This window comes from Herpailurus yagouaroundi, unplaced genomic scaffold (genome assembly GCF_014898765.1).
Source record: "Herpailurus yagouaroundi ecotype Mexico unplaced genomic scaffold, PumYag 191, whole genome shotgun sequence".
NCBI classification, from domain to species: domain Eukaryota; kingdom Metazoa; phylum Chordata; class Mammalia; order Carnivora; family Felidae; genus Herpailurus; species Herpailurus yagouaroundi.
In genome coordinates this window covers 15,881,954-15,889,475 of record NW_024412422.1, presented here as the reverse complement: position 1 = coordinate 15,889,475, position 7,522 = coordinate 15,881,954, and the positions used below count along the sequence as shown (strand labels likewise).

General features: G+C 52.7%; 1 protein-coding gene and 1 long non-coding RNA gene across 2 annotated transcripts in view; one reads left to right on the top strand and one right to left on the bottom strand.

Moving 5' to 3' along the window:
- TMEM132B (transmembrane protein 132B) overlaps positions 1-7,522 on the bottom strand; it is a 228,180-nt gene that overhangs the window by 76,702 nt on the left and 143,956 nt on the right. The gene's annotated exons all lie outside the window — the stretch shown is intronic.
- LOC121010429 (uncharacterized) lies at positions 30-772 on the top strand. The gene is made up of 2 exons (XR_005781156.1): positions 30-512; positions 678-772. It is a non-coding gene; the product is annotated as an uncharacterized LOC121010429 (long non-coding RNA).

The following is a 7,522-nucleotide window of genomic DNA, read 5'->3' as shown; positions in this document are numbered from 1 at the left end:
CTATCAAAAAAAAAAAAAAAAAAAAAAAAAAAAAAGGAGGGGGGAGTGCATTGCAACGTTTCCTGCGCGTTTCCCTCTGGGGTGCGCGGGGAGGGCAGGGGCCTAAGGATTCTTTACAGCCGCATCTAATCCAACCGGTCAGTGACCCTGGCCCCTGGTTACAGAGTACTCTCAAAGTCACCACCACTCTTAAGGGTCCCCCCTTTAATCACACTGGTATGCTGAAGAGACGCGGCGGTTGACGTTCACTAGACCCATGTCATGGGACAAACAGTGGGCATATATTGTTGTCGCCCACAGCCTGGATGAGGCTATCCTAGGGGGAATTATATCGTCCTTTTGCAGATGGGATGACGGAGGTTCACGAAGGCGGTTTGTGTTGAAGATCACAAAGCTTAAGGAAGGGGTGAGGCAGGTCTGAACTGAGACGGCCTGACTTTCCGTAGGTGCACACGTCTCCCCGTCTCCCTGGCTGCGGACATGACGCTGTCCCTTCGCTGACCAGCACACAGGTGGGAGGAGTCCTCGCGGGTGAGGCCTCTGGTGTGTCATTTCCAAGCAGGGAACCCCAGTCCTGGTGGAGGCACCTGCAAGGCCTGCGCTCCCAGGGACTTGCATACCCGTCACTCAAACAGCCCAGTTCACACGTGGACAGTAAAGGAGACTTTTCTTTCCAGAAAGAAAATTATGTTCTCTGAATACAGCCTCCTGATGACTTTACCACCTTTAAGGGGTGTGTGTAAAACAGAAGCAAATCAAACCCTTCACATAATTGCTCTCAATTTTGTCATTCGGGGCTCATCACCCAACAAAACAGAACAATTCCTGAGAAGTCGTTGATGGATGTTTTCGTGAGATAGGTTATAAATATTAATGGTACTGACAGAGCCTTAAAAACGTGTCCTGTGGCAACCAAAGAGCCCAGAACTCGTTATTCCTCTGACGGACACTCACCAGTTTTTTCCTGGACTTGCTTACTGGGTCTATCTTTCCTGTTCACCTTCAGAAATTATCCAGCAGCAAAGGTTTGCCAAAAAGACGTAGGTCAACCGAACTAAACATCTTAATGGGTTTTTTCCCTTCTCCTTTTCCACTTAGCTGACTCCGGTTCACTCTCCAAGAGCAATCCTTTTGATATTGTTATTATTTTTTTTATTTCTCTATTTTGAGAGAGAGACAGAGAGCGTGAGTGGAGGAGGGACAGAGAGACACAGAATCCGAAGCAGGTTCCAGGCTCCGAGCAGTCAGCACAGAGCCCAACGCGGGGCGCGAACCCAACGCGGGGCTCACATGAACTGTGAGATCATGACCTCAGCCGGAGTCAGACGCTCAACCGACTGAGCCACCTGGGCGCCCCCTATATTGTTATTTGTTTTTAATGCAAGTTAGGAAATGACATAACATCTCAATCCAATGATGGGGCCACTGGGGTGACAGGCTTACTGAATGCGCTCCCTGGCATCACGCCCTGGAAACACGCGAACCGCGGACAGGTGACCTGTGTCTGGCACATTAGAAGTGTTCATACAGCGGCACTTACAAAGTGCGCGGCTTTAATCTCATCCGACAAAGATGGTTATTTCTGGTCATTTGGAAAGTGTACCCACTGGACACACATTCTCCCTGACAATTTAAAATTGCTCCTTTCAGCGGTGACTGCGTCGGATCAATCAAGTGAAACCGTGTGTATATAACCAAGGTAACAGCTATTTGCAGAACATCTTGGTCTTTCTTGTACATACAAGAACCTAAAAGAACGGCAGTAGGTTTATTCCAGATAGCGACTGCCAAACGTACTGTCACCAACGGGTAAGGATGCTAACAAATTTGTTTTGGGGGAAGGAGAGGCCCACGGGGCCTCCTGGATGGACTTGTGAGGTCCGGAGTCGACAGAAAGGCTTTTCAGTCTCATCCTTGTCCTGGTAAAGGGAGTCCAGTCAACAGGACTCAATACACTGGGTCAATGACCGAAGATCTCCCAGCCCTGTAAGCCACCATCCGGACGTCCGCTCTGGCTAGAGGTGTAGACGGGGTGGGACTGGTCTGCACCCAACGGCATCCAGATACAGGTACGTTGGCAAATCCGGGGTATATATGTAGCTACTCACTCTTCCTGCACCTGCGATGGGTTAGTGTCCCCGGGCGATTCACGCCCACTGGAATCTCAGAAGGTGACCTTGTTTGGAAGGAGGGTCTTTGCAGATGTAACGAGTTAACACGAAGTCGTACTGGATGAGGGTGGGCCCTGAATCCAGTGACTGGGGTCCTCATAAGGAGAGGACACAGAGAGGCACACACAGCCAGCCCTGTGGTGCAGAGGCAGGGAGTAGGAGTGATGTGGCCACAAGCTAAGGGATGCCTGGAGCCACCAAAAGCGGGAACAGGTAACGAAGGACCCAGAACCCTGGAGCCTTCAGAGGGAGCGTGGCCCTGCTGACATCTTACTTTTGGAAGTCCGGCCTCCAGAACTGAGAAAGTGGTTACCATCTGGTTGGCGGTGATTCGTTATGGCCCCAGGAAAAGAAGCACCCAAGACAGACTACTGACTGATCGCCGCCCTCACTCCTGCCTCAACGCGGCAGTGTTCGGGCATGCGACCATTTGGCACACGATATAAACCCACTTCCCACCCCCAAACCAGATGGAGTTTTGTAGGATGCACCACAGTAACAAAAAGAAAAGGTGGGGGGGGGGGGGGAGAAATGGAAACCACGTAAGTATTCATCAGTAGGGAAATGAACTATGGAATAGCCCACCACAGAATACTACAGAGCAGTTTTTAAAAAATGGATGAGGCGACTCCATTCGCATGGGCATGCAAAAGCCTCCAAGACATATTGTTGGCTGTGAAGAATGTGATACGGAGCACAACACCCTTTGTTTTAAAACACAGCCACGCACGAAACAACACCGCGTATTTCCTGCAGCCGCATACACGCGTCTGAACGCAGCCCCGGTTCCGGATGAGAAACAGACCATGATAAGCCTTAGTGAACTTGGGGGAGGGGGGCCGGGATGGGGTGGTCACACTTACGCCTGACCTGGAATGTTTCGGGAGGATGCGGGCAAGCACTATTATATCTTATGTTTTAAGTGTGAAACCAAAGACAAAGGACAAGAAAAAGACTCACTCACAAGCCTTCACAGCCTTCTGAACTGCCCTCCCACTTGAGACCTCCCAAAGCCATGACAGACCCCCGAGGGGCCACGGATGCCTGCTGGACCTTCCTGCGGGCCAACGCGACCGTGCTCAGAGCCGGCTCAGGGCTGGGGGCTCCGAGGACGCGGGTCGCCCCTCCGAAGCCCAGCCATCTACAGTGCAGATAGGCAAGGGACAGGTATCGACAGCCAGGGAGGGAGAGAGACTCCTTCCTTCCACGACAGGACACAAGGGCTTCACGAGATTTAAGTCCCCCCACCCGTTGCTTCTGGGGTGCCATCAGACACGATCAGCCCAAGAAAATAAAGAGGCTTCAACGTGGCGAGCGGAGTAAGCCACAGCCACTGGCCCACGCACGCTTACAGCGAGGGAGGGGCCCGGTAGCCCGAGCCAACGGATCAGACAAGAGCAGTTCCATGGCTTGGCCTGGGGAGGGAGGTGGCCTGTGCCCTCCCTCCCATGGGAGCAAGAGCCAGCGTCCCCGAGCATGAAGGAGGAGAAGGGCAAAGGAAAATGGGGTTCTCAGAAACGGAGTCCCCCGGCCCCCCAGCTCCAAGCTAGACTGGGAGCACGTCTGTGGTCCCTCTCTGCTCTGAAGGCCTCCACCGTGATGACGCCTCTCTAGACATCACACCTGTGCCTCGTCCCATCCAACGACGTCAAAACAGCCAGAAATCCCCCGTGTTCCCTACACCGTACACCACTGTTCTAAACTCCTGTTGTTGACGGGCGGTCTCATGCCAGGCTCTATCCCGGACAGTTGCCACACGTGACTTCGCCACAGTTCTGGGCCGATTGCGCCCATGGGGGAACTGAGTCAGGGCAGGTGAGTCACTCGCCCAGCCTCATGTGGCTGCTAAGAGTCAGAGCCGGGATTTGAACACAGCCCTGAGTCTGCTTACCGTGCGTGTTCCTCGGGGATCTGAGTTTGCCATCCACTCAAATCGTTTCGAAACTGCTGCTGGTCTGGGTTACCGCTGAAGAAAAGAAGTGTCCCCAGCTCCACGTCTGTTGTGACTATCGCTGATACTCTCCTGGTCCAAATCCAAGCTAGGCACGGATCCTGGACAGAGGCAAAGGCTGGGACCTCTGTGCCCAGGGCCCCACCTTTCCAGGCTTCCTTGCGGCCCCAGAGGAACAGGCAGGGAGCAGACAGTGGGTGCTCCCTACTCTGGAGACCACAGATCCTCATTCCAGCCTGGGGAGCCCCTCTCTCTCTGCCCCCCTCTTCCTACATTCAAAGGCACCCCACCCTCCCCCACTCTACTCCCAATGTTTGGAGGGACTGACATGGGGGTCTATTTACAGAAGACAAAAAAAAAAAAAAAACCCAAAAACAAAAAAAGCCACCATCATCTTCTCAGAATTTCCCTGCATCTGAGCCGACATCTGAATGAGTGCGCGACAGGTCAAGGGCTGAAGGAAAAGGATCCCAGGTGGAGGAGGAGCCCAGGCAAAGGTCCTGGGGTAGAGAAGGCTTTGGAGTGAGCGAGGTGAGGTCTGAGGGGGGGCTGCGCTTTGGATACCCCAGTGAGGAGGGAGAATCACACTGCACGAGTTCTGAGCAGCTGCCGGAGGGCTCTGGACAGGAGTCTGCAGGGTCTAAAGTGTGTACGCAGAGAGCTCTGTGTGTACATGGACAGTAGGTTGCACGGCGTCGAGGGCGGAGGCAGAAGATGAGGCAGCCACCCAAGAGGGGCTGGGGGGGGGGACCTGGGGTGGGGAGCAGGGGGGTGGGGCTGCAGCGCAGACGCTGAGCGGGGGCACATCCCTGCACTCAGCACACTGTACTGAGCCCATCTGTGCGTACCCCCGCCTCACCCCCCAGGTCTCCCGGAGGGCAGAGACCAGCACTTGAGTGTTCCTGGGTGTGTGTGTGCATACATGCATGTGTGTGCACGTGTGTGCACACACGTGTGTGCATGCATGCGTGTGCACATGTGTGTGCACACACGTGTCTACATGTATGGGTCACGTGTATATGTGCGCACACGTGTCTACATCCGCGTGTGCATGTGCATGTGTGCACATGCGTGCCTACATGCGTGTGTGCATGTGTATATGTGCACACGTCTACATGTATGTGTGTGCGTGTATATGTGCACACACGTCTACATCTGTGTGTGCATGTGTGTATGTGTGCACACGTGTCTACAAGGGTTTGAGCGCATGTGTGCACGTGTCTACATATGCGTGCACACGTGTTTATATGCACACGTGTCTACATGCATGTACATGTGCATGTGTGTGCACACGTGTGTACATGTGCATATGCGTGTGCACAGACGTCTACATCTGTGTGTGTGCACACATGTGCCTACGTGTGTGTGCACATGTATATGTGCGCTCATTGCCTACATGTGTATGTGCACACTTGTCTACATGTATGTTTATGCACATGTGTGTGTGCGCACGTGTATGAATGTGTGTGTTTCTTTCCCCATCCAATGTCATGGACCCCTGAATCCTAACAACAGGCACCTGCTGCAGACCCCAGGTTACGAGCCCTGGATTCTCCTCTGTGTGCAATGGGACGTCACTGGATGCTTTTAAAAGTGGGATGAGTGAGAGCGGGCAACACGGTCTGGTTTGTGTTGCAAAAACCAGCAGTGAAATAACACCAAGTTAGACCGTGGAGTGCGCCCTCTGACCAAAGCTGACCAGGTGCCATCTGCCATCCGATGGTGGGCTGCGTGCTGGGCGACAGAGCTGACGAACAACCACGCTGGCCTCTGGGCTCCAGGACCTCACAGCCTCGCGGGGTGGGTGGAGATATGAATAGATAACCCCAAATGTGACCCTGCTCGGACCCCAGAACCTGGGAATATGGAGCATAAAGGGGTTTCAGACGTGATCCAGTGAAGGATCCTGAGATGGGGAGGTTGTCCTGGATTACCCCGATGGCCCAGTGTCACCGCAGCGTCCTTGGAAGTGAAAGAGGGACGTGGGAGGGTCAGAGTCCAAGGAGATGCGGTGATAGAAACGGACCTCAGAGTGACGTGGGGCCGGCCCTAAGACAAGGAATGTGGTGGCCTCTAGAAACTGGAAACGGGCAAAGATCGGATCTTCCCCATGTGCCTCCAGAAGGAACACAGTCCCGCTGATGCTTTGATTTTTGTCCCGTAGACCCAGCACGGAATTTCCAACTTCGGGAATCGTAAGATGAATTTGTGTTGTTTAAAGGCCCTAAGTTTGTGGTAATTTGCCATAGGAGCTACAGGAGAGGAGCACAGGTGCCAAGAACAGGGCCTGGGCGCCAGGAGGCCCGTGCAATGTTAGCTGTTCCAGAAAGGCCCGCAGGAGCGGCCCTGCCTTCCTCCCCAGCTCTTCCCCCACCCCCTTCTCCGAGGTCCTGAAACAAGCCAAGCCTGATTCTGCTGCACGATGCCCACTGCTCCCTCTCGGGGCAAACACCAGGCCCTTGGAAAGATGTTTTCCTGATCTTCCTGATGCCTCTGACTCTGCCCAGCCTCTCTGTTCCGCTACCATCAGAAGTTTCTCACCACCCGAAATGACAGAACGGACTCAGCACCCTGCTGTCCCGGAAGGTGAGCACCACGAGAGCTGGGGCTCTGTTTGTCACCACTAGCTAGAACACACAAGAAGGAAAGAAGTATTTGTGCCCCGGTCTTGTAAAGTCTCGGGCCAATACAGCTGAAAAGGAATCTGATGATCTGTTGCTTTTTTTTCCTATGCGGAATAATGTACCCAGTTGCCTAGAAACTCACCAATCGTGTTCACTGTTTTATGCCAACCTTGTTGAAAGATAATGTGTTTTTATCTGCCTGCGCAGAGCTCATTTTTTAGTTTTAAGAACTGTGGTTGAAGAGTGGACTCCAGCCCTGCACGCCAAGCCACCCCTGGAAATAAATCTCTAAGCTCAAAGCTCAGTAATTGGACGGAATGCCGGAGAGAAGTGAAGGGGAGGGAAGAAAAGACGGAGCGGAGGAAGACAGAAAACTTGCGCTTTCATAAAGCAAAGAAACAGGCACTGAGTTAGCATTTCCCAGGCATGGAGGGGACAGCAAAAAGACTATTTTTAAGTTGTAGATTTTAAAGATGATGCAGAAAACATCATTATTACCCTGGGTTATGACACTCCTCTTTTTAGACTGCCCTTTTTAAGACGGGATTTTTGAAAGTTTTGACCATCTGTGCTGTTCTGCTAGAAATGGAAATATCAAGTCACAAATGGTTTCCAACTCCAAAATTTCCATCAATTCCATGCTCCCCCTTTCCGGGTACCAAAACATAATGAATACAGAACACAGTGTACCCTAAATAAATGTCTGTTGTATAGCGATTGACCAGATGGATGGATGGATGGAAGGACAGATGGACAGAAGGACGAATGGAGGGATG